This window comes from Ambystoma mexicanum, chromosome 1p, assembly GCF_040938575.1.
Source record: "Ambystoma mexicanum isolate Mex_15411 chromosome 1p, UKY_AmexF1_1, whole genome shotgun sequence".
In the NCBI taxonomy this organism is placed as follows: Eukaryota; Metazoa; Chordata; class Amphibia; order Caudata; family Ambystomatidae; genus Ambystoma; species Ambystoma mexicanum.
The window spans coordinates 576,519,535-576,547,070 of NC_090921.1; the positions used below are offsets into that span (position 1 = coordinate 576,519,535).

At 46.6% G+C, this 27,536-nt stretch overlaps 1 protein-coding gene across 3 annotated transcripts in view; it reads left to right on the top strand.

Annotated features, from left to right (window-relative positions):
* Positions 1-27,536, top strand: part of DOT1L (DOT1 like histone lysine methyltransferase) — a 1,510,259-nt gene that overhangs the window by 829,354 nt on the left and 653,369 nt on the right. The gene's annotated exons all lie outside the window — the stretch shown is intronic.

Sequence of the window (27,536 nt, forward strand, 5' to 3'; positions counted from 1 at the left end):
CCCTCTGCAGGCCCTTGGGGAGGTGGTGGCGGTGGAGGGCTTGGGGTGGTGCTTAGGCTAATGAAGCAACAGTAGCCATGGATGCCATAAGGTTTAGTTGGCTAATGGTCGCTAAAGCAGTAAAGGCAGTACAACTCAATCTGCTATAGCCAGAAGCACAATGATGATGAGCTCGGGGGTGTTGCCATTTATAGGGGTGCGGCTCATGACCATATTGATCCCTCAAAAGCTTTGAAATAATTCTAAACAATACGTTCAAAGGTAGAGCCATTGTATGGGACGTGTGAAATGGTGATTTTGTACTGTGAAATAATTTCCCATATTTGCATAAGTTATTTTGCAATGTTGTGGAAGCAGACAAAGTGCGCAAATTAGTCCATATGTTCAGTGTGGGTGCGGTCACATGATGTCCTGAACACATCCGTGAGGGAAATGGGTGACCGCTGGACAGCAAATGCAAAGTAACGGAAGTGCGCATGCATGCAAGTGTTCTACGGACAGTGTTCGGGTCCTGAAACTAATTAAAAGTGCGACACAAGTGAGACGGACAATTCGGGACAGGCACGATGTTCGCAGTACTTATGGGTGTAGTGTGCATGCGCGTACATGATCTGCTGACTGTATGGCCATGTACAGTGTCCTTAGGACACCTCCATTTTGTTTGACTACGGACATGCCGGCAAACCGCGCCTGTTCTACAGACGGTTCCATCTTGGCTGTTGACCGTACAGACAGGTATAGTGTCCTTAGAACACTCCCATTTTGCTAATTTGCAAACATCCCGGACACCTGGTGTATTCTAAGAACATGTTTTATCTCGTTTGTGAGCAGTATAGAGAGGTATAATGTCCTTCGGACACCCCATTCCGTTCATTTACGCACAACTTGAAAAGATGGTGCGTTGTAATATCAGTTCCATCTTGGTTGCCATTGGTACGGGTAGGTGTATTGCTGTTAGAACATCCATATTCTATTGCTTACGGCTAGGTCGAACAGGCACGCTGTCCGCAGACATTTTAACTCTCTTTAAAAAATGTTTTTTGCCTCAAACCCTTCCACTACAACTAACATAAAAAAATGTCAATACACACACACACATCAATCGAGAGAAATGCAGGGGGAAGCAGATACTGAAACAAATATAGGGGAATTAGGGTTTAACACGGGCTGGTTGTGAGGGGATGAAGGGATGGAAGTTTCATCAAAACGTTTATTTTCTTCTTGAAGGTTTGGGGTTGGTTCACTGGGAAGTGGAGAAGGGGGGCAGGTACAGGTGGGACAGTGAAATCGTGTATTTCCTCTCACAAATTCCTCCAAAAATTCCCTTAAACTGTTAAAATTGTCGTTTAGTATGTCCATTTTCAATTCTTTCCTTTTTAGCCTTTCTTCCTCTGTCTTTTGTTGGCATTTCTTCTTCTTTTACCTGGTCTGTTAAAAATAAATATATATATATGTTAAATGCCCATAAGATACTGACCATTAATTTTCTTCTGCAGAATACTTTGTACCATTATTATCGCTATCTTCGGACATTTCCCCATGCGGAAAATTCTCCTCCAGCTACTTCAAAGTACTGCACATTTCTGTGTCAAGAACAGAAATAAATTATTTTTTCTGCCCCTCATACAAAAAAAGTACACACACATATAAGAAACATGAAGTTCACTTACTATTTTCTTGTAATTTGTCTTCGTTGTACTGTGTGCATCTACTGTCGCTCCTGGCTGCACAGTTTCTGTGAGGTAATTACATTGGAGGCATACCTTTTTTTGTTATGGTATAATCCATTTCATTCTACATGGTCATTAAATGCATGGTTATTGTTTCAGATGTTTAGGTTTATCTATTTACTTATAATGTCTGTGTCCTTTTCAAAGTTGTACATTTTTTATATAACACAATAGTACAATTTCGATACCCCTTGACTGTTTCGGTACTGTTGAACTCGTCCGCGCCCGTCTGCAGACGGTTCCATGTCATTTCATGGCGGGATGTTTTACCGCTGATTTTTTTTCGAAATGTATTTATTTCTTTTTGGGGGAGTTACCACCCCAAACCCCCATCCCCTTTTTTATATCCCGTACACCCACACCCAATTTATATAATTTTTTTTTACCCCCCCAAAAAATTCACAGTAAAAAACCGCGCGAAAAAACATCCGGCGATGAAATTACGTTGTACCCCGCAGAGAGGCGCTCAGTCCGTGCCTTTCAAATATCATTAGCGAGGGGGTTCAGTATGTTCTATGTTACATGTACATAAAGTAAGGAAATTATACTACGTATCTCCCAAAATCACACGATGAAAGTGTATATTTAGCAAAAAAAAACCTTATTAACGAGGTGTTATGATTAAGTTCCTCTTCAAGAAACCTGTGAAATTCAGTAAAATAAAACTTTGTTAAAGGGATGTTATGGTTAAGTTGCGGTAAAATCCCCTGGCCTAGATATGGCAGTGAACAAAAAAGAAGGGGCTGGACATGTGAAGTCATCAGTGATGTCATCAATGATATTTGTGATGTCATCTTTGATGTCCTGGGTGTTAGTCTTAGCAGTGCAAGGTGGTGGTGCGAGTTATGGTTGCTTAGCCTACCATAACTGGCAAATTTCAGGAGTTTTTTGGTTTTACTTTGAACCATAATGTTAGGTGTGTAAGTTTGTTTTAGTGAATTGCACAGGTTTTTATTAGGGCAACTTAACCATAACGTCCCCTTAAAGTATTTTTAGTGTAATTATACATGTATGATTACTTCTTTGCTGTGCCTTTCTTCCTCTTAAGATGAGCCTGACTGCTCTGCCACACTACCAAGGTACCAATCATATCCAAGGTCATTCCAACAGAAGACATTTCAGTCACACAAAACATGACCATTACTGTAGTAAAAAAAAGGTAGGGTGGTACGGGTTGTACAAGACCCTGCCGCAATATAGATGGTGTCCAGGTACCATTTTCATGACAATGTGATGTTTACACACTTTGAAAGACGCGCCTTGAGTGCAGAGAACCGGAATGGTTTTCCCTTCTTGTCCAACACACCCCTCGAGTAGAGAGAGTGGGACTGGCATTCCTTTCTAAAGCACGTCTCAGGTGGAGGGAGCTGGACTACCATTGCTTGCCAAGGCACACCTCAAGTTGAAGGAACCTGAATTGCAATCTTTTCCAAGGCACGCCTCGAGTGGAGGGAGCACGACTAGCATTGCTTGCCAAGGCACGCCAAATGGGAGTGAACCCCAATAGTGTTCCCTTCTTGTCCAAGGCACATCTCGAGTGTAGAGGGCTGGACTGACGTTTCTTTCTAAGACAGGCCTCAGGTGAAAGATGCTGGAGTGGCGTGCCTTTCCAAGGCAGGCCTGAAGTAGAGGGAGCAGGACTAGAAATGCTCGTCAATGCACGCTAAAGTGAAGTGAATCGGAATGGTGTTGCATTTCTATTGACGGCACGCCTCCAGTGCAAGGAGCAGGAGTGGCGTACCTTTGTAAGGCATGCACGAATTGAGAGCCTATGGGTCCCTTTCTAGGAATGATGGGCATTCCAGAATCACTATCTCCCAATACTTTTCCTTTGTATGATACAAAAGAAAACGAGGCTTCTAGGTAGAACGCTGGCATGGAAGGGCATTGGGGACACTACACCTGAGTATCCCTCCTACTTCCTAGTTTTGTACACACCTTACCTTTTCTGTATGGTTCTGTCTTCATGGGTGTGGCAGGAGCATAATCAGCAAAGTGACATCCTTTCTATCTGGCCACATCTTTTCTGGAAAGGAGGGAGTTCGTACAAGGACAATAGTCAGTGATTTCACAACTGCTTTTTCAAAGTTCAGAAATTGTTTATTTTTTTGTGGAGCAGCTGCACGGTATAAAACATAAGCATTGTATGTATCTACATGCATAATGTGTACGGCCAACTTCTTGTAACACATGCAAGAATTGCGTGCTGCCTGGTATGGCTCAAGCAATTGCTCTGCTTTATCTACTCTACCCATGTACTTGTTGTAGTCCATAATGCACTTGGGCTTCTGCACTTTCTGAGCCTGCCCATACACAGTGCCAAGTGAAGTATTTTCATCATGAATACTAAACATGTGTACATCCCTTCTGTCACAATTTTACTGTCAACAGTTCATCCTGCCGCAATGCCATACATGCTCCCTTGTCCAACTTCTTACACACAAGTTGTCTGGGGAAGCCTATGCAGTTACTGCAGACCTACACAGGAACAGAAGCTAGCTGGAACCAAGTTCTCGGATACCACTGTGGACTTTGCTCGCATCTGGGGTCCAGAACTCTATTGTGGCTCAGGCTTGGTCAGTCCTGCTTCCTGGGAGTCTGGAGGATCTACCTGGACCTTGGGTCTGACTTAAAGACACTCACGCAATTCTTGTGTTCCTCTCCCTGGCACTTCGGTTTCTGCAGCAGCAATGGAAGTACAGCCAGCTGCGAGAGGATTTCCAAATGAGCTCCTCTTGGGGTTGATTGTTCCCACTAACCCAAGGGGAGAAGTCCTTTTTCAGGTCTTCTCTAGTCGAGGCGAATTGGGTGCTTCAGCACTGCAGAAGGGTTTCACCAGGCAAACCAACAGTCCAGGAGTTGCAGCAGGCGTCTTTTCCAAGTTCTTCTTCGGATTCTTTCGTTCAGTGGTTGACTCCAGTGGTTGACTCTGCCTTCTAAGCAAAAAGCCTTGCCGTTTATGCAGCGTTCTCCCACTAATTCGCAGCCTAGCTGTCAATCACACAGCAGGGTGGCTGTCCTCCGAGAACAGCCATCCAGCCAATCACCCTTTGGTGCATTCCTGTAACCAAGGAGACTAAGCACAAGGAAGTTTCATGCACCTCCCTAGCTTTCTGCCCTGCCAGACAAGCTGGAGCCACAGGCGGGCTTCACTCGTGACTCCGGCCAAAGAAAAAAACGTACAAAGGGACCAAACCTTGTTTGGCGCGCAGAGTAAATCTCAAGAAGAACTTTTCTTACAAGAAATGGAGAAAAAAAGACAGCCTGGCCATTTTGACAAAATGGGCACCCATGGGTGCTTTGCTGCAGCTGCAATTGCAGGCCGCGGTAGAAACACACAATGGTAGGAAAAAGTAAACCACTACCACCACCCATTAATAGGGCAAAGGGTAATAACAAAAATGTTACATGAGAAACTAGACAAAGGGGATACTAAGTAACCCCTACAGCCCCACTATTGTAAAATAGTGTGTGCTGGGTCTAGAAAGTTACAAAATGTAAGTAAAGGCAATTTTCGCTTGACTGTTCTTGGAAACAGTAGTTTCACCAAGAGAAGATATTAAAACCTTTGGGAAATCTACTTGACTTCCATGTGCCACTGCACTGAAGGTGCTTTTTGTCACAATGTAAAGATGATGCTTATGGAGTTTGTCAGACTCCAAAGTCAAACGAAACAGTCCAAATCACAGAAAATTACATGGGAGGGTGGGAAAAGGGTCTCTCACTCTCTAGGTAAAAAATGAGTCCTCAAAATCCAGCAAAGGTGCTGGGGAGGGGTTGCGGGGGAGGGGAGGAGGGGGGTCTCTAAGGTAGAGAGGAATCTGCACATTTCTGAGAATTCTCCCTAACAGCTGCTGCACTTGGGGACAGTCGACCAACAAGGGAGACAAATGGCCAAGGCTAGGCACGTCAACCCCGACCATCCTAGACCTCTGGTTGGGCAGAGTTACAGCTTTCACCTCCAGGAATGAATGGAGACCCTGCCGGGCTCCCTGGGGCCACTGGTGATCTTGTGGGCAGTCTATCAAGGCCTAGACGGGCGCCCAAGGCCAGCGACCGCACCCCCGACTGTCCTGGACCTCTGCGTGGCCCATGTTACAGCTTTGCCCCCTGGGAAAGGATGGGGACCCTGCCAGGGCTCACTGCTGAACTTGGAGATGGTCGACACAAATGGTGACCATTCTAATGACAGTAAAGAGCTCCATACCAAGTTTGCATTCTCAGAAGAAATGAACATCTGCATTACCAGAACATGTTTCAGAAAGTGGTAGTCCTTACGTTTACTAAAGTATTTTTCATACAAAGCAGCCATCAGGTCACAGCCATCATTCGACACATAACCTCTGCACCACCCGTTCCCACCCATGCCACTGACGCTCAAGCCACAGTCCCACCTGCCACACTAGCAATCCACCTAATTAAAATGCATAATAACAAAAGCACATTTCGTACTACTTGCATAAGTCAGCGAAAGCTTTCGACTAGCCACAACTGCAAAGGAAACAAACAAAAATTATCTGTACACGGCCCACCAATAAACCATAAAAAATTTCAGACTGCTATCTGCAAACCTTTCCATTCCTTGGGCCAGATGCAAGGGACATACCAGTCCTCTGCCACCAAGGAAGGGTAAACTGAAAACTGATAGGATATGAGAATAGGACCAATGGACATATGGACACCCCCACCACACAAAAAAATTCAAATGGCCTAGTGTCAAATTGCCCTCCTTGGGGAACAGCACTGTTCTGCTGGTATGGGGGTGCAATTCGTGGCCTGAGCCTGCAAGTGTGTCCAAGCTCACCACAATAACTCCGCCGAGCTCCCACTCCCACCACCAACAATCCTGCCCCAGATCCACCCATCCCACTACGATACACTACCCCGCGTAATATGCAAAGTTGAAAAAAAAGCAAATTCTATATTTAAATAACAAAGGAGAGGCTGGACCTGTACTAGACCTGTAAACGGAAAAAAACACATTTATTATCCATGTCAGCCCAGCAAAAACCAACCCACACTGCCATGCTCCCATCTTCAGCTTGCGCTACTGAGCAACGGGGGGTAGTCACAACGTTCATTCCTTCAAAACACCCAATGCTCACTTACTATTGTGCTTACATCTGCTGTCCAAATACTGTGCACAGGAAGTAAGCACCACACCAATGTGTGGTGCCATTGCTAGGCGCAGATCCAGCGATCCACACCCAGCAAGCTGTTAGGCAGAAACCTGTGCAGTTCCCTTAGGGACCACAGCAAAAGGCTTAAGACTACAGGTGTTGGCAGTAAACCCAATTGGTTGCAGTCTGCACCACCCAGATTTACCTGGTAGCTGTGGCTGAGCAGCCAGACTGCTCTCAAGAAGAGTTAGACCGTATATAGAGTATACAAGATGGGTACCAAAATACTGTAGCAGAAGCAAACACTGACCAGAGCTTTGGTATCAAGTATATAATTATTTATTTAAAGACACACTTAGAAACACTCCAGCACTATTGTAAGCAAGTTCAGAAACAGTCACTATTAATATATATACATCCCTTATTCCTTATTAGACAAGACTTAGTTAACACCACTTATTTTCAGACCGAGGTGAGCGCTTAACTGAAGATGGCACTCCAATAAGTTATCAAAAAAGGGAGGGAAAAGGCAGAAATTAGAAAAGCACACAACACAATACTTTAGAAGCACTCAGCAAGGCAGGAAAGTCAGTCTACTTGTGAGCAAAAAGTTCAGAGGCCCGGCTCCCTCTTAAAGAGAGTAGGACACCAATGCGCCCAAGATCACACAGTTTAAAAGGCTTGAAAAGTCTTGCAGAGAGTTTAAAAAGGAATTAGTTCAGCTCAGAAAAGTTGTTAGCCAGCCTAGGGCCAACCCAAGTGGTAAATTGAGGATTTACGAGGCACCCCACACAGACCGTTGCGAGGGAGGCCAGGTGGACACAGTACCTTGAAAGTGGAGGAAAGCTGAAGGTTGTTGCACTGCTGGGGAAGAAACCAGCCGCGGAGTTCTCCGGTTAATAGGTACTACCCTTTTTTATTCGCGGTAGTGGTAAAACGTGGTATCCCGGTTGCCGGGGTGCTTGGCACAGGCAAGGCAGCCAGGAGACTATCCAGGGAGGCGAAAAGGCGGGCAAACTGGTTATCCCCACCAGTCAAAGGAAGAAGACTCTTCGGGATGAAGATCTCCTCTGTCGTTGGAAGAAGTGGTGAGTTGGTTCAGCAGGGCTCCACTGGTGGTGTCGTCGTTGCAGGTCGGCTCAGCTTCTCCCTCCTCGGATTCTTTGGTCCTGTGGCGACTTCTGAAGTCCCAGTCCCCAAAGCCCTGCTTTTATGCAGAAAACCCCCATTCATCAGTCCTAGCTGTCACTCAAACATGCTAAGTGGTGAGCCGGGCGGCTCACCACTGGGCCAATCACACAAGAGTGCGACTTGAGTTGCCGAGGCAACTCAGTCCAGGGTGCCTAAACCCCCCTCCCACACATCCTGTGAAACCAGACAGAGTGGCACCACTTTTGGAGGCTTCTGTGGAGAAGCCCGCCAAAAAGTGGAACAAAGGGCTCGACTTGGGTTGGAGTTAGAGGCGAACACAAACGCCATTTTAAAACAGAGTCCTGGCGAAAAGACCCAACCGGGGAATAAATATTAAATAAATAACCCGGCGGTATCTTTAACATTGCACCAAAAAGTGGTGCGTTTAAAATGAATGGGAAAATCCCATAGTAAATATTCTTAAGGAATATTTTGCGTGGTAACCACTGCCACCAGCCAGAAACTCGACGAGGGGGGACTGCACAGTGCCCCCTCGAAAAACAGACCCTGGGGCAATCTAATTACCCCTACCAGTACTTCCACAATATGATGGTTTGTACTGGTTCTGTTCCCAATTTAAGACTGGTAAAGTCAATGGTGACTTTACATGCCCTGGGAGACAGTAGTCAGTCCCAGGGTATGGAGTCTATGTTTGGGGGTCACTGTGACGCCCCTGTGTTACTGCACTAAGGGTGCTGTGTAACACACTTACCAAAAACCACATGAAACCTATGGAGTAAAAGACCCCATAGCCCATAAAACACATTACAAAGTCAAAGGATATCTCAAATCATGTCTGAGTGGGAGAAAAATAGTCTCGCTCTTAGTAGGAGAAGAAAATAAACCCCAAAAATCCAGCAAAGCTGCTGGGGGACTCACTAGGTTTGGGAAATTAACCTTAATAGAGTATTCTCCTTAACACAAGCCACTTGGTTTCCTTGCAAAGCAGCCATCACCCTTCTATTCCTGGCCACACTCATCCCTGGTGGTGGTCCAGTGAACCCCACCCCTAGTAAAAACAAATGTACCCCTTCCTAGGGGCAGATTGGCAGATCACACCGCCAAGCTGCCACCAGGGAGGGCTACATGATCTGTCCTATCCATTTGGGGCAGAGTGCCACCCCCACCCCTTTCTACAAGCCATCCCTGGTGGTCTAGTGACTCCCACCCCCCCATGAAAACACTGTCCCTTCTTAGGGGCAACTTGCCCCTAGGAGGGGCTAAAAGACATTTCCCATCCATTTGGGATTTAGTGAAACCCCTGCCTTCCCCTCGCCCAGTTACAACAAAAGTATTCCTTCCTAGAGGCAGATTGCTAGCCTACCCTACCAATCTGCCCCCAGGGAGGGCAGCTCGGCATGCCTCCATCCATTTTGGGTGGGAGGGGAGAAGAGGGCCAGTCCCCTTTAATTTTTCATAAATCCCTGGTGTCTAGTGTGCCCTCAAAACAACAACCTGAAAAATACATTTATTTGTGTTACGCCTTCCCTAGGGTGAGATGGGCCCATTGGTGTGCCCATTTTCCCCCAGGGTGGGGTAAACGTTATGACTAATGCTTTAGGGACCATGTAAGCACCCCCCCCTCCCCCACTTCCAAAACATATCCCTGGTGGTCTAGTGGCATTGCTGGGCATGGATTGAGCGACCCACGCTCAGCAATGCTTCAAGGAAGGTGGTGTTGGAAAGGGGAGGGGTTCCCCTTTCCAAAGACAACTCCCTCGATCTAAACAGCACAAAAATGCCATAGATCGGGGGAGAGGAAGGTAGAAACTTAACTTCTCTTTCACTGCCGCAGTTGAAATTGGCTGCAGCAATAAAATGTACTTTCAGTTTCACGTCAGCGCTCATTGCGCACGCTGACGTGACACTAAAGGAAATCCAAACGCCGGGCCGCGAGGAACCACCTCCTCCTCAAATAGCCCAGGGTTGGATTTCACATTTGTGCGATCACTGCTTTGCAGCGATTGCACAAAGTGAAGTGCCAAAAAGGACAAGCTATCTCATCCTTGGCACTGCAAACGTAGTGCTGAGGACGAGAGCGCGTCTTTGGCACTAAAGGGGTTAAAGAACGCTTGCGTTGTGTAAATTATTTATAACTGAAACCCTGAGTGTAAGTGTTACTTGTATCGACTGATTTCATCTGTACAGCTCACATTTACCCCTCTTAAGATAGGCATGGCTCTTCAGTCACACTACCAACTTGTGCAGTACAGACCATACCAAAAGATGGGTTACATAATACCAAGCAGATGAGTCTTGTGTAGTCTCACACAGTGTGACTGCGCCAATTCTTACCTAACAATTGCATACTGCATTTCCCTGGTGCCAGAAGCTTGCCCAAGGATGAGGCCCTTCGATTGGGTCCTTAGATCCCTTTGTTCACAATTGTCAGGCAGGATGACACACCACCTTCACGTCCGGAGCAAGGTTACACAGGATCTCCTTTTGTGGGCCTGCAAGGAGAATTTGATGACAGGTGAACATTTTGGCAACCCTGGCCGGAGATAACAGCAATCACTGATTCTTCCCTCACTGAATGGATAGCTCACATGAGCGATCTGTCGCGATCAGCGGACTTTGATCCCCATTAGAATCAATACTGCATAAACTTGATAGAGCTGAGGGCAACCAGACCGGCCCTGGAGGAAATCTTTCCTTCCGTATAGAGGCAGAACTGATAATGACTATCAACACAGTGGCAAAGCATTACCTCAACAAAAGAGGTGGTGTAGGGTCACTACCACTGTGCAGGAAGGCACTGCAACTCTGGTTTTGGGCACTGCAAATCAGGAAATCTCGATCTGCTGTTCACCTAGCCCGGGAAGAGAATACAACGGCACACGCTCTGAGCAGGCATCCTCAAAAGTGGGACTTAAATCAGGTTGTCCTTCTAGAGATCTTTGCCCTAATGGGAACCCCTCAAGTGGATCTGTTCGCATCCAGTAGTAAGAGGAAATGCAACTTGTTCTGCTCCTGGGAATTTCTTCTGAGTGAAGCTCTGGGGGACGTTCCCCGTCATGTCATAAGAAGGTGGAGGAATTCTGGAAGTACATGATCCTGATTGGGCAAGGAGGACGTGGTACCTGGACCTTTTAGACCTGTCAATATGCCCTCCATTCATAGGGAGAATTCCCTTCAGCCTTAGAGACCCTCAGCTCTTTTGCTGGACTTTGGAACTTTTAATTTTTATCCTGTAGTGAGTGTGACCTGTTTCTCACTCTCATGTATTTTTGATCTGAATTGGACGCTTTGTTTTTGGAGTCTGACAAACTCCATAGGCATCTACCTTTGTATGGTGACACAGCACCTTCAGTGCAGTGTCCCAGAGAAGTCCATTGGATTTCTCTGAAGGTTTAAATACCTTCTCTTGTTTAAAATACTGTTCTCAAGAGTAGTAAAGTGAAATTGACTTTACTTAACCTGTTTTTTCTATGAAGGTCCAATTCACCCCATCTTATGTGGAAGTATTTTGTATTTTATTTATTTGTAAAGCGCACCAAGTCCTGAGGCATCTGGGTGCATTTCTTACATATACATGAAAAAGTGTAGCGCAGAAGTATAGGTGAAAAACCAAGTAGAGAGAAAATCTTTCTACCTCTTTTGCAACAAGCCACATTTTTACATTCTTTCTGAACAAGTGGTCGGAGGGTTCTGTTAAAGTTGTAGGAAGAGTGTTAAAAAATGTAGCTGCTAGTACAACAAAGCTACCTCCTGCCTTCTGTAGTTTGTACCTAGGGATATTGAGGCAATGTGCCTGTGCAGATCTGGTAGGACAGTCTGAGATGTTGCGTGAGAAGTTGTTGATCAAGGCTCTACGGGCTGGATTCGCAAGGCATTTGTGCGTGAGTGACAGGGTTTTGAATGCAATCCTTTGGTTGACAGAGAGCCAGTTCTGGTTACGTCTAGATGTGTTGTGATGTAGGGATGTTTAGCGCTGATCTGATGTTGTTTTTTAATACTTGCTTCTTTTTTTAGGTTCCGTTGGTTAATTCTCAGGTAGAGCGCATTACAATAGTCAGGTTTTGATGGGACTAAAGCTCTGGTTATGGATATGCAATTCTTTGTCGTTTGGAATGGTCTACATGCAGTCATTAATGTACAGGTGTAAGCCGTAGAGGGGGCTGTCGCGTTGATTTGTTAGTGCACAGTCAGCATAGATGCCTAATGTTTTCACATCCGAGACCTTAATGATATTACCGAAGGAGTTGAACTGTCCATCTAGTCTAGTGAGTTTTGTTTGAGATCATAGGAGGAGTAAATCGGTCTTATCGTTTAGGCAGAGTCCATGCTTGGCCATCCAGACTTGAATGATAAGGTAGATGTCATTAATTGATTTGGCGTCAATTACCTAGTCTCCTGTCATAGGGGTGGGTTTTTGGGTGTCATCAGCATAATTAGTGTAGGTGACGCCCAAATAGTAGAGGTCATCGAACAGGGGCTTTGTGAACACATTATATAAAGTTGGAGACACGAATGATCCTTGGGGGACTCTGCAGGTCACTGGAGCTGACTCGGCTGAGGGTGCGAAGACCCTCATAGATCTGTTATCAAGGAATGACCGTATCCATGCATTGGCTTTATCTGAGAAATGTGCTGCTGAGGTCAGATGATTGTATAGGACTTTGTGATTTACTAAGTCGAATGTGACCGACAAGTCTAATAAAAGGAGGGCGAGTTTGTCTGTCTTTTAGGGCTTCAATTTTTATCTTGAGGTCAATTGGGGCCGTTTCCGTCTCGTGTCTGAAGCCTGATTGCCTCAGACCAAGAAAGTTATTTATTTCTAGATGATGTGATGTGGAATCTGCAGGTATGCTGCTCGGTCCAGAATTATTAGTAGAAAAGGTACTGTAATGATAGGTCTGTAATTAGTGGGGATGTTTGGGTTCTAGAGTCAGCTTTTTTAGTAAAGGAAGGACCCAAGCATCTTTCAAGTTGTTGGGGACTATGCTCGTTTCAAATGAGGCGTTGATTAGGGAGGTGATGAATGGGTCCAGATCCTTGGGTGCCTCTTTGATAATTGCAGCAGGGCAGATGTCTCCCTGACATTGTGAGGGTTTTAGTTTGGTGATTATGTCCTCGACCTCTTTAATGGAGAGAGGAGAGAAGGTAAATAGTTTGTGGGTATTCCAGTGTGGAGCTTCTCGGGTTGGTGGGGATGAGACCGAGGAGAGACTGTTTTTTTTATTCTGTTTTACATTGTGGCATTGTTATTTTATCCAATAATGCTTTCTGAATATTGGAGCTCCAGGTGATCTCTTTAGTGCAGGTATCTGGTGGTGGGGCAGGGGATTCCAACTCTGAGTATATTAAAGAGTGCTTTGGTGCTAGATTTGGCTTGAATGATGTGGTCATTACAAGTGACTTTTTTGGGCTGGAAAATAGCCTCTTTGTTGTTGTGGGATGCTATTAGGAATTTGTCTTTGAGGTGCTGCCGGAAGACTCTTCCAGAGAGCTTCTGCATTTCTTTTGAGTCTTTTGAGGAATTTGTCTTTGAGGTGCTGCCCGAAGACTCTTCCAGAGAGCTTCTGCATTTCTTTTGAGTTTGCGTAATGATCTGAGTGAGCCACGAGTTTAGATGTGTGCGCGGCTTGACTTTGCGCAATTTTAAAGGTGATATTGTATTAATGGCATTGAGTAAGGTGTGGTTGTAGAAGTCCACTAAGACAGTGGGGTCTGTGAGTGTAATAGTGGTGTTAATGATTGGCTGTTGTAGTGGTAGTAATTTCTCAACAGGTTGCAATTATTTCGGGTGCATATGGGTGGAGAAAGGTTCTGATGGTTAGGCTGATTATTTTCCTTTATGGTGAATGAGATGAGGTGGTGGTCCGACAAAGCACAAGGTGTATTGGAAAGGATATTTATGTTGCAATTATGGTCGGCCAACCAGTCTAGAGTCCTTCCTTTGTTGTGTGTGGGTTCAGTGATGCGATGTACAAAGCCTAATTCTGAAACCGTATTAGCGAGGGCTAGCACCCTGAGACCTTTTGAGTCCTGAAAGCCTAGGTTCAGATCGCCCATTCGGATGATTTGTGATCCTGGCTTGGTGTTAGCAGTGAGAAAATAGCTAAGGCCCAGGAGGTCTATAAATGAGGTGGCTGGTAATCGTTTAGATGCTGATATAGGTAACTTAATGGATAGTAGTTCAGCTCAAGGAATAGAAAGGCTTGGTTATGTGCCTGAGGCCTAGGGTAGTTTTAGCGATAAAGACGACACCCCCGGCTTTAGAGTGTTCTGTCAAGTTGGATGATGGAATACTCATCTGGGATGGCAAGTGACAGTGAAGGCCCTGTCGCAGGGTGAAGCCAGGTCTCTGTGATTGCTAAAAAGTCAAGGACATGTGGTGATATGAAGTCAGCAATATCTAATGCGTGGGCTGGTAAGGATCTGGCATTAAGGAGTGCACCTGTGATCGAAGTGGTTGTATTGATCAGATTACTCTTTGTGGGATGTGTTTTCCCTGGGCGAGGTCGCTTTGTTTACTGTATTCTTTGTAGTGTCAACTATTTTGGTGGTGTTTTTGGAGATGGGAGAGGAATGAGCTGGCGAGAATCTGGAACCTAGTCTTGCGTTCCTAATTTTCGTCGAGCAAGGTTGGTTAGGTGTAGGTCTTGTGTCAGATTGTTTGATCCATTGGGCCAGTGTGATGAGGGTAGAATTACTTAGCATGAATGGTGTGGTGGGCCTGGGTTTGTGTGCTGGTTGAAGGCAGGATGGTGGGAATACTGAGGGTTGGATACTGTCAGTTTGGATAGAGCTGCTGGGAGTCCTGGGTGTAGTGTTAAGGTCGTAGTCTGGGGGGGGGGGCAGAGGGTAATTTCTAACATCATTAGTGGCACATGAGCCTGACTTGGCACCTTCGTTGCTATGCTAGGGGTTAGGCTGTCGTGTTTGCCAAATACTGTAATACATGTATGGCAGGACGAATGGTTTGACAATATGTTGGAGTCAGAACATGTAAGGCGGCTCTTAAGCAGATTGGTACAGCGTGTATGTCTGTTAGAGCACAGATCGCAGGCCGGGGCCTAGCTACAGCAACAGCAACAGCAGTGCAGTTCAGTATCAACAAGATGCAAAAGGCCGGCGGGTATTGATAATGCAGATCTTATCAAAGGCAAGGCGCAGTAGACCGGCGGGTATTAGCAATGCAAATCTTACATGGGTTTGTGAGCATGCGGTTAACAGGCAGTGGCCTAGCATCAACAGTAGTAGTACAGTTCCGAGTTAACAAGGTGCATTAGGCAGGCAGGGTATTTATGCAAATCTTAGCAAAGGCAGGCTGCAATAGATCGGCAAGGTATTAGCAGTCAAAATCCATCATGGTTTATGAACATATGATGGCCAGAACAGAGGCCTAACAAAGGTACAGTACCAGGGGGTTACTTAGTATCCCCTTTTCCTACTTACTCATGTAACAGTTTGTTACCCTCACTACATTTAATGACTGGCGGCAGTGGTTTAATTTTACCTACCATTGTGCGTTTTTACCACAGGCTGAATCCTCAGCTGCAGTATCGCACCCATGGGTGCCCATTTAGTCAAAATGGCCCTGGTCTTCTTTTTTCGCCATTTTTTGTTTGAGGTTGGTCTTGGTTTTACTTTGTGCTTCGAGGTAGAGTTGAGCCCTTTGTTCGTTTTGCCTTAGGCGGGCTTCAGCCCTGGAGCCCACCTCTGGCTGCAGTGTGGCTGGAAAGGCAGGATGTGAGGGAGGTTCCTGAAACTCCCCTGCCATTTGTCTCTAGGAATGCCTGATTGGCTGGCTGTCCTTCAGGACAGCCACCCTGCTGTGTGATGATTGACAGCATATGCTGTGCATGAATGGGAGAAATCTGCTTAAAAGGCAAGGGTTTTGCGACTAGAGGCAGAGTCGACCACTGGGAGAAACACTGGACGATATAACCTTGAACAAAGCTTCATGCATCCTTCTGGATCTTTGAATTGCCCGGTGAAGCCCTGCTGCCGTGCTGAGATTCCTGTTTCTAATCAACAAGAGAAGCTCCGGAAGGGACTACTTCTTTCCTTGTGTTAGTGGGACCAACTAACACTGAGATGAACTCCACTGGACCGTCTTCCCCGATTGGCTGTACTTCTTCGCTTCTGTAAGAACCGAGTACTAGGGGTCGAGAAATCCGTAGTTGAGTGCAGCATATGAAATCCGGCCAGAAGCTCCAGGAGTCTCCTAAGAACCCTCCAGAAGCAGCACAACCAGAGCACAAGACCCCTCACCAGAGTGCAGGAACCAAGGAGTCAAAGAAGCCCAACTGGTATCAGAGATCCGCAGCGGTGCCGATTACCACTGAACGGAAATGAGCTCAAAGCTGCCGACGACCTCCAAATTGCTGCAACATGGGGGACGTCATCCGTCTTGTCCCCACGACTGAGGCTCAGGAACCCAGTGTCTACACCGCTGCAACAGGACAAAATCCAGTTGGACCACTCTTCATCAAACCAGAGGTACTGTTGAGGCTTGGGGTACTTACCTCATTGTCTATTTAGCTATGCTCTTCTCATTTGCAACTTGCATTGGCTTTTTGGAGGTGATTCCAACTCTGCTTTTCACAGGCTTAACAGCTTGTGACCCTACAAGTGATTTGTCTACAAACTCTCTAACATTGTGCAAGACCTTTTATCTAAGAAGTGCCTCAGCTCCATAGACTGTGCTCCAATTGACTTTGGCTGTGCTGGCTCCCTGTAGACTCTTCTAGTCCCTTGACTTTGATATGTCTATCCCTCAGAGGTGGTAACTTGTTTTAGACTGTTATTGCTGGGAAAGGCTTGTTAGGCAAGATTGTGTGCAGTACCCTTTGGGAGACTACAGCAACCTTGACCTCCTGGCAATAGGTAAACCAACCTTCGGTATAAGTCTGTACTACACAGGTTGGTAGTGTGGCTGAGCAGCCAGACTTATCTCGAGAGGGGTCAATGCAAGCAGTAGGGTTTGTACACACAGATTCACAGTGACAAGTATTCACATAAACTCTTACACTCAAGGTTTGTTGATTAAACAATTATTAATTTAACAGTCAGTTGAATAAGCCTTTTTCAAAAGGGAGCAATATATAAGTAACACAAAAATACACTTCAAAATACACACTCCTGTTCTCTAAATCAGTAAGTACGCATTTGGGATGGCACACAGATGCTTCCTACACCCTCGGTTGACATAAATAGCTGTGAACGCCAAGCGAGCATGAAGCCGGTTTTCTCCACATGCAGTATCGCTAACGAGTTATATCGCATTAACATAGGTTTCTGCAACTCTTCGCAGTAATCCGGAGCATAGAAACTTTTCTTCTGAGATGGTTTTATTTATTTTTCTGGAAAAACTTGTATAACAAACGCTTAAAAGCCTGCACCCACTCTGAGACAAGGACCCGGCCAATCACTCTGGATTGTCACTATACCATGGGACAGTAGAAGACCTTCAACTTTTTGAATTTACACCTAATAAAGGACATCTAATCCTACTTTGTTTCACCGCACAGGCAAAACCATTATGCCATCTAGACGTTTCCAAACGCGCTACCCAAGATATAAAAAATCTTGTGTGACATCCCATGATTGCTACAAAGAGGATTTTTTTCCAACTCGCATTTTCTAACTATTCAGAGTGGGTCTGAAACACCTAGAACAAGACATTTAGGAAAGAAAAAGGGATTGTTTATTTAACATATCAACGTCCTGAAGACTGCTACCCCTGCAAAGACTGACATTAGTGATAGTGTTTGATCTATTGCAACACGCCGACACATATGTAGACTATCACACTGGCTCTAAATATCTAGAATCTTTTTCGACAGAATTTTGAAATTTGGTAATTACCTTCTCTTCTGCTCTTACACAGATGCTTCCTACACCCTGAGGTGACTTAAATAACTGGGACACTGTGGACATTAATATATGACTGGTACATTTAGAGCAGTACTGAGTTTGGGGTCAAAGAAAAGGGTTTGGGAATAAAACAAAGGTTAAATAAATATTCTGAACCAGGTAAGTACTTTTGAACCCCCAATGCAAAGTAAGTTAACCCTTTCTTGGAGGAAAGGTAAAACACAAAGTCAGAGGTAAGAAGAGTCTTTCAGGGAGCCAGGCCAGCCAATGTTGATTGAACAAAAGTCTAGGTGAACTAAAGCACTTTATGCAGGTAAGGAAGTCTTGTACAGGGATTTAGAAGTCTTTGTTGAAAAATAGAATCGATGTATGGCTGCAAGCTGGGAGGCTTGTGAGTGGCAATGCTGCAAGCAACTCTGCAAAAGCAACCAAGACAAGTCTCAACAGAGACCAAGCAAGGCTACACAACTTGCCCCTTAGTTTTACAGTACCTTTAGTTAGAAGAAATTGTTTCCAGCTGGCTTCTGTTTCTGTGTAGGTCTGCAGAACCTCTTGTTACTGTTCAGTCAAGAGGGAGGACGTCTGGGGACTCCTACACTATGAATTGAAGGTCGGTGGCAGTAAATGGGCAAACTTCAGATCAGCGGCACTTTGCTGTTTCAGCTCCTCGTGGCTCTCGCAAATAGCACCACTGTAGTTCTCAGATACCACTATGTACTTTACTCGCATCTGGGGTCCAGCGCTCTGTTGAGGTGGCGTTTGCTTGGTCAGTCCTGCTTCCTGGGAGTCCGGAGGATCTTCCTGGAGCTCGGGTCCGACTTAGATACTGTATTCTGGTGTTCCGCTCCCTGGCACTTCAGTTCCTGCAGCAGCAGTGGAAGTACAGCCAGCTCCAAGAGGATTTCCAGATGAGCTTGTCTTGGGTTCGATTGGTCCCATCAACCCAAGGGGAAAAGTCGTCCTTTGCAGGTCTTCTCTAGTCGAGGCGAATTTGGAGCTTCAGTACAGCAGCAGGGCTTTACTGGGCAATCCAACGGCCCAAGAGTTGCAGTAGGTGTCTCTTCCAAGTTCTTCTTCGGATTCCTTCGTCCAGTCGACTCTGCCTTTCAAGCAAAAAGCCTAGCATTTTTGTGCAGGTTTCTCACATGCAGTCGCAGGCTAGCTGTCAATCATACAGCATTGTGGCTATCCTGAGGACAGCCCTCCAGCCAATCACCCTTGGGTGCATTCCTGTAACCAAGGAGACTAAGCACGGGGAGTTTCGGGCACCTCCCTCACTTTCTGCCCCTGCCAGACATACTGGAGCCCAGAGGCGGGCTTCACTCGTGAATACCGCCAAAGACAAAATGAACAAAGGGACCAAACCTGGTTTGGCGTGCAGAGTAAATCTCAAAAATGACCTTCCCAACAAGAAATGGTGAAAAAAGAAGACGGGCCATTTTGACAAAATGGGCACTCTTGGGTGCTTTACTACAGCTGCAATTGCAGCCCGCAGTAGAAACACACAATGATAGTAAAAGGTAAACCGCTGCCACCAGCCATTAATCGTGGAAAGGGCAACATAAAAATGTTACAGAAGACACTAGATAAAGGGGTTACTAAGTAACGCCTCCAGCACCCGATTGTAAGATAGTGTGTGCTCGGTCTAGAAAGTTACACAATGTAAGTAAAGTCAATTTCACTTCACTGCTCTTGGAAACAGTAGTTTCACCAAGAGAAGGTATTTAAACCTTTGGGAAATCGAAGAGACTTCCCTGTGTCACAGCACTGAATGTGCTGTTTTTGTGTCACAATGTATAGATGATGCCTATGGAGTTTGTCAGACTCCAAAGTCAAAAAAACATGCAAGTGTGGAAAAAAGGTCTCACTCTCTCCAGGTTAGAAATTAAAAGTCCTAAAGTCCAGCAAACATAGCTGGGGGTCTCTAACTTAGATGGGAATTAGCACATTTGTGAGACTTCTCCATAACAAGGCTGGTCTAGATTTCTTTAGAAGATTTAGTTGTCCTCACATATACTGAGAACCTGTTAAACCTTTTCCTTCCTTAAAAGCTTTTGTATCTGCAAAGTATAACTAGTGATATAAACATGCCATTTCTGTCCTTGTGAATGAAGTCCCCTCCAGGGTTGTAAGAATTGTGTAATAAGCATATGAGTATCCACTAACTTGCTTGATTCTGAAACATGTATTGAAGTGTATTTACAGTGTTACATTACTTGCCCTTTTCAAAGAAAGCTTATTTAAAAAACTGAAGTTAAATCAATATTTATAACTGTAACCCTGAGTGTAAGTGTTAATTGGCTACTTGTATTTGTGAATTTCATTGCAACAGCTCTACAGCTCACATTTGCCCCTCTGAGATGTGTAGTACAGACCTGTACCAAAAGGTGGGTTACCCAATACCAAGCAGATCAGTGCTTAGTATCGCACAGTGTTACTACATACTTTCTTACCTAAAAGTAGTTCTAAGGGTTTGTCCCTCCTTCCTTCCCTGTTGGGAAGAATTCTCATAAATGTGCTAATTCCCTTCAATTTAGAGACCCCCATCAACTGTGCTGGATTTTGAGGACTTTTATTTTTTTTTTACCTGGAGAGAGTCTGCCCCTTTTTCCCACTCTATAATGTATTTTGATACATGTTTACCTCTGTTTTCTTTGGTTATGGAGTCTAACTAACTCCATAGGCACCATCTTATTCATTTGTGTCACACAGCACCCTCAGTGCAGTGACAGACGCTTTTCAGGCTTTCCCAAGGTTTAAATACGTTCTCTGGGAAAAACTGTTTCCCAGAGTAAGTAAAGTGAAATTGACTTTGCTAGTCTTTTAAATTCCTAGACCCAGCACACCCTATCTTACAATAGAGCGCTGGAGGGTTACTTAGCCTCCCCTGTGTATAGATACTCACGTAGCAGTCAACTGCTACCCTTTCCTCTCAGCAAGGCTGGTGGCAGTGGTTTTACAACGAACTACCATGATTTTTCGCGAGCGCCGGTAGCGTTAAATCACGGGAGCCATGTTTTTCAAGATGGCGTCTGAGCCCCCTCTGTAAAAACTGGTCCCTGTTGTCTTTTTTCGCTTTTTCTTTGTGGAAAGATGTCATGATGCCTACCTCCAAGGAGCCAGGTCCGACCCAGCAACCCCAGAGGCAGGCATCATTCCCCCCAGGGAAGTACCAGCGGGCCCAAGCTGGGGCCCTTTGGACACAGTCCTGGCATCTTAGGCGCCAGGCTCATGTTGGACCCCTGTCCTGGCGCCTTAGGCGCCAGGCTCATAAAGCTAGACATGTGTTCAAGTGTTTTAATGTGCACTTACCTGATGCAGACCATGCTGCTACATCCAGGCCCTCTTGAGGCCTGAATGGAACTACTTTACCTGTGGGACTACTTTCCACCTGGGTGTGGTCGGGGAAGGATACATACCTGATCGGTGGAAGGATACATGCCTGGAACTTCTTCCAAAGCTATTTAAACCACGCCCGATCAGCAACTCACGCTTCGCGTTGTTCTGCTCCTCGCAGCTGGACGCTCACCCTGTCAGCTCCTGCATCTGGACTTCAGCCACGCCTGTCAGCATCCTGGGTCGCCTGCAAAGGGAGATAAGAGAGAATTTGGGAGAAAGAAGACCTTACCTGCTAAAGCTGCATCAATGGGACATCACACCGATGATCCTGAAAGGGAAGACATCCTTTTAAAAGCATTTCGCTTCGATCGCTGCAGCGCTGCATTTCACTCACCTTTCCTGGGTACCTCCATCTTCAGCAGCGATCATCCGGATCCGCACCCACTTCCCAGAGCCTAGAGAGAAAAGACAAGAAAACAAGGTGAGAGAAGGAAGGGAAATAGGAAAAGCTCAGTTTCCTTCTAAGACTTACCTGTTGGGTCATTCCCATTTCATTTCGGGTCCTGCCGCTTCCTGGCATTCCGGACCCCGGCCCCAATGGGGAAAAAAGACAAAGACATTGAATGAGCGAATGCAAAGACATTACCTGAACGCTCATCCAGAACTTACACTTCGGGTCGGCGCCATATCTCCGGCATTCCGAACCCCGGCCCCTAAGGGGAAAAAGCCATAAGCATTAGCGCTTGCTGCAATAAGACAATGAACATTATTATTAAGCTTGAACTTTTGAACTTGCAACAGAACTCTTACAGCGCCTCACCTGAATAGTCAAGCTTATTTTGAACTCCCATCAAACCTCAATCCAGTGAAGTAACTGGGTTTCAACGCGCCCCTGCATCAGAAGCAGGATGGAGAACTCATCCTTCCAGACCCTAAGGTGAGACTTCACGGGGAATCGTGGAAGGTTTTCGAGGAGGGTTTGAAGGGAGTGGGAGGCTTGAGCATTATTCCGTCAGTAGGTAATACTCCCTTTTCACGCACAGGGGAATATTCCTGCGAGCCAGAAAAGCCAGAGTAGAGGGGCCCTTCCTGTCCATCAGAGTCCTGCGCTTCACCATTGAAGAAGCATCAGCACTCGAAGCCAGACCTGCGCCTCCGTGGGAATCAGTTGAGCGTGACAAAAGGTCCTTCTCGAGTTTTGGTCTGCATGCCAAACCAAGTTTGGTCTCTTTGTTCATTTACCTTTGGCGGGCTTCAGGCGCATGAGTGTCTGGGGTGAGCAGGAAGGTGGGGGAGGTACTGGAAACTCCCTGTGCTTAGTCTCCTAGGACACCCAAATGCAGTCTGTGGGGATTGGCTGGCTGACTGTCCGGCAAGGACGGCCACCCTGCTGGGTGAGTGACAGGCTGGAATGAATGGGAGAGAACTGAATAAAAGTCGAGTCTCTTGACTTGGAAGGCAGAGTCGACCACTGGAACAAAGTAACCGAAGAAGAGCTTGAAGAGCACTGCTGCTGCAACTCCTGGACCTTTGGTTTGCCTGCTGCAGGTCCAAATCGACATGTGCACATCGACAGAGAAGCCCCTACAAGGAGGACTTCTCCCTTTGAGTTGGTGGGACCAATCCACTAACAATTAAGCCACCTGGACAACTATCTCTGAGCTGGTTGAATTTTCTCAGTAGCTGCAGAAAACTGTAGAACCAGGGAGCGAGACACCAGTGTATGTGCTTTACTCACAGCCACTGAAATTGAAGTTTGCAAAATGCCAGCTTTTTGACCAGTCCCAGTGCAGTGCAGGAATCCCCCGGCGGCCTCCCTCTTGTCCCCACGACTGAGGCACAGGAACGAGATCTGCAGGAACTGCCAGGAACAGAAGTCACCAGCTGCATCTTTTTCTTCATTGTAATGTACTGTGAACTAAGACTGAGAGTACTTACCTCTCGCAGTGAAAGTTCTTAAAACTTTTTCAACTCGCAGGCCTAATCGGCTTGTGACCAACATATGATTCTTCTTTTTACAAACTACTTCCAAGAACTTGTGTAGAGACTTTACCGTTTACTTATCAGAACCGCTGTATCCTATCCAAGACTTTAGCCCATTGACTTTGGCCTAGCCTATTGAATAGAATTGACTCTTCTGGTGAACTCAAAGTATATGCACGGTATAAGAATAATTTTAAACTTTCATGTTCTAATAGTCTTTGCCTTTTAATCAGCTTGAAAAGTATTCTGAAATAGTATTGAAGTATATTTGTGTGTGATTATATTACCTCCTAATGAATGTTTTATAACTGACGGATAAATACATTAATAAGTATTTATCAAAGAAACCTTGAGTGTAAGAGTTTACTTGAACAGTTGATTGTAGACCTCTGTGTAACATGATTACTGCTCAGATTCACCTCTTGAGAGAAGCCTGGCTGCTCATCTCCGCTCCCAAAACTGTGTAGTACAGACTTATACCAAAGGTTGGTTTGCTTACACCTGTAGTCCTAGTTGTGTGTAGTGGTCCCAAAGGGTACTGCATACAAACTTTGCTTAACATTCCCAAGGTGGTGGCTGAATTTCATCTGACACAAAAGATAACATTACCAGCTTTTTATCCACCTCCTCACCCTTCTAAGGATAGAGGTTACACCGGCTTGTTCCGAAGAGGGGCTCTTGGCTTCTACATTTCTAGAATGATGAATGTCAGGCAAGATGAACAACTGTTTCTTGGTTATATTGGCCATAGGCTAGGCCAAGCTGTGACTAAACCAACTTTATCGTGCTGGATCATCCTATGCATTTCGGAGTGCTACTTGATTGCGGCAAAAGATGTCCCTGAAAACTTCAAAGCCCATTCCACCAAGGCAGTGACAACAACTTTAGCTCTCCAAAGAGGTTTTCCAGTGCAGGATATTTGCAATGCTGCAACTTGGTCCTCACTCTGCACGTTCTGAAAGCCTTATTGCTTGGAAACTGTCTGGCGAGGACGCTCAATTTGGAAGAGCTGTTCAATATCAATCAATCAGAACATTACATACAAATCCCACCTCCATCTACAAAACTGCTATGTGAGTCTATCCAATATGAGGAATCAGTGGGAGGACACAATCCATTAGAAAAACAAGTTGCTTACCTGGTAATGTACTTTCGAGGGGATTGTGCCTTCCGACGTATTCCACATCTATGACAGGTAATGACCACAGCAGTGCTGCTTCAGAAAATTTTTCGGCGCAAGTGTCCTGCGTCGATGACGTAGATACGTTGTCCCTCGAGAGTCGATGTCACCAGATATTATGTATAGGACGCACAGCGCCAGTAGCCTCAGTTCTGTTTTTTCGGCAAACCTGTTTGCTTCGGAATCTCGGGGTGCTCGATTCTTCTAATTCGAAAGCAATGTCTTCGTCTTCTACCCCGAAGTCGGGCTTTAAAAAAATGTCGGGACTACGGTTCGAAAATGTCCATCATGGACCTGCACGACATCTGCCTTTGGTGCCACGCCGAAAGCCACGCCACCGACGACTGCGATGACTGCCAGTCCGTGACATCGAAGGCTTTGCGGGAACAGACGTAATAATTAAAGGTAGGTAGGGTGTCTAAGCCCCATAAGTCGAAATCCCCTGGGCTTTGGCCCGATGACGCGAGGGGCGACTCAGCATCGGCGAAAGTCCAGGGCGTCTGAGTGGTTGCCGCCATTCCTCTGCCTCTTTGAGGCATTCTCGGAAGCGCTGTCACCGGTCGCCTTCCCTGTCCTCGCCGGAGGACTCCGCCAGAAGGCGGTTGACTTGTCCCACCAAGTCTTCGTCGCCGGCCGAATGGAATGCATTCCTCCAGCACAATATGGTGATTTTCAAATCGCAGGGCACTGTTCCATCCGTGCCTTCGAGACAAGCCAGCAAGGAACGGGCTCGGACCACCACTCGTGCCGACCGCCCAAGCCCGAAGGCGTGCGGTCATCGGGAGTCGTTGAGGCCCCGATCGGACAAGGTTGATCGCCATAGCCGTGCCAGATCCAGGTCCCGGTCCTCGGCACCATGGAGGATTTGCCAGAGGTGCCCCAGAGGGTTGTAGAAACTCTGAGGAAGGGTCTCAGTAAGTCAGTGAGGCCTGTTTTTGAGCTCTTCTGTTCCTCCACCCAGATTGGATTGTTCCAACCTTCGGATTACATTTTGGAAGTGGAAGTGAGTTCTGATGAGGTGATTGTGCCTCCTGATGTCCCTGATGACCTGTTGTCTGGTCACAGTTAGATGGAGGAACTCTGTCAGTCCATGCGTGGCGCCGGTGGGCTTGACACCTCTCCGCAGGTGGAGTTTGGCAGGCCTGGTACGCATGCCAAATCTTCATAAAGGCGTCTCATGTCGACGGTGACTGAATACTTGGGGTGGTCTGCTCCACCTGTTGATTTTCTGTAGGATGATTTGACGGATATCCTGGACCAAGGTCCATCCACTGACCCGGCTTTGCAAAGAAGGGTGGCCGCGGCTTGGACTGCTCCGGAGAGTCTCCCGGAAGTGAATAAGTAGCTTCTGGAAAAATACCGTCCAGCCAGTGGTGACCCCTGCTACTTGATGCACCCTACTCCGGAGAGTTTGGTGGTGCAGGTGGCGTACCCTACCATCCCCACTGATGGGGACGATAAGCTCTTAGATGGTTGGGCGAAGAAGGTATTTTCATCTGGGGGTATGGCTTTGAAGGCAGCCAACTCCGTTTGTGCCTTGCCGAGATTCTCTCGCACTCTGTGGTATTGTGCATCTTTGGCAGCTGAACATCCTCCCTAAGGGGAGGAACGGTATGGTTTTCTAGCCCTCGTGCAGGACGGCAAGGATGCCATGTATGAAGCCGTTCAGTCGGGTTTGGACACGGCAGACTGTGTCCGTCGGTCCATGGCTGCGAGCACCGTGATACAGATTTGCGTGGTTGCTGAAGTCTGGGTTTGCTCCTGATGTGCAATCCCAACTTCTCATCATGCCCTTTGATGGGGTCCATCTGTTTGGCAGCAAGCTGACGAGAGCTTTGAGAGGTTGCAGACCTTAAAAGCTGCAGCAAAGTCTTTGGGCGCTGCAGTACAACAACCTCCGCCTTTTTGTCTTAGGGGACAGCAATGGAGGGGGAGGTTCCTTTCGGTACTACTCCTCCTTTGGTTGATCGAGAGGAGCTGCCAGTCAAAGGGGCCACCATAGGAGTAACAGAAGTGGAAAGCAAGGTACTCTCGAGGTGCCAAAGCCGCTCGGGCAGTTGCCTCTTTGCCCTCAGGCACTGCCGCAGCAGCTCCGTCATGAGGCCATGTCCCATGGTTAGCTGGTTGGGGGCAGACTTGCGCAGCATCTTGGTGAATGGCATGCCATTACTTCAGATATGTGGGTTCTGGAGATCATAACCAACGGCTACTGTCTCCCCTTTCGGCAGACGCCTCACCACAATCCATCAGGGAAGCTCTCTTTGAAGCGTTCAGATCCGCTCCTTGCGCAGGAAATCCTATCCCAGCTGGAGAAATGCACCATAGAACTTGTGCATGTAGCGGAGAGGAACAAGGGATGTATTCCCCTTATTCTCCAGCATGGGGTCTGGCATGGATTCACATGCTCATGAATATTCCCCGTCGTCAGGCTGGGAATCCTCGGTAAAGAAAAAACCAGTATCAGTTTCGTTTCTGATCTGTCTTTCGCAGTAATAACCAATCACTGGTCTCTGCGTCATACTGACCACAGCCAATGACTGCCCTCTACCTAAGCACCGCCTCTGGCAGCTATCTTCAGATTTTTACCGCACGTTCATGTGTTGGGATCCTCGTGCTATTGCTCTCGAGCGTTAGTGCTATTTTTTCACATTTTTTCTCAAAAAACTTCGTTTTTTCGGTCAAAAGAGCCTCAAGCTCCACGACTCTCCATCCGATCAACGGGGACCCGTGTCGGATTAGTCTGCGCCCCTCAAGGGTGAAGATCTCGTCGAGCTACGCTTTTGGAGGACTCCAGAAGTTTCTCAGGCCCGGACATGGCCCAGGAGAAGGGAAGCTCGACGCCCGGAAAGCTGTTCAGGATCTGCCCTGGATGCCAGCTGCAGAATGTCTTTGAGGACGAACACTCCTTTTGTCTCTACTGCTTACATGAGGACAAGACGCACGTGGAGGAGGACTGTGCGTTTTGCGGCAATATGTCGGAGCGGACCATGAAGGACCGCCACCATCGTCTCGCCAACTGGCTGGAAGGGAAGAGCCCGTCGGGCGAGAAGAAGAGGAAGAAATCCGAGCGGTCTTCTAAGACCTTTGAGGACGCCCCGGCGACGGGGGTCCAACACAAGGCCAAGCATCGCGAGTCCGCTGGCACCGGGAGCGCCGAACGGTCGG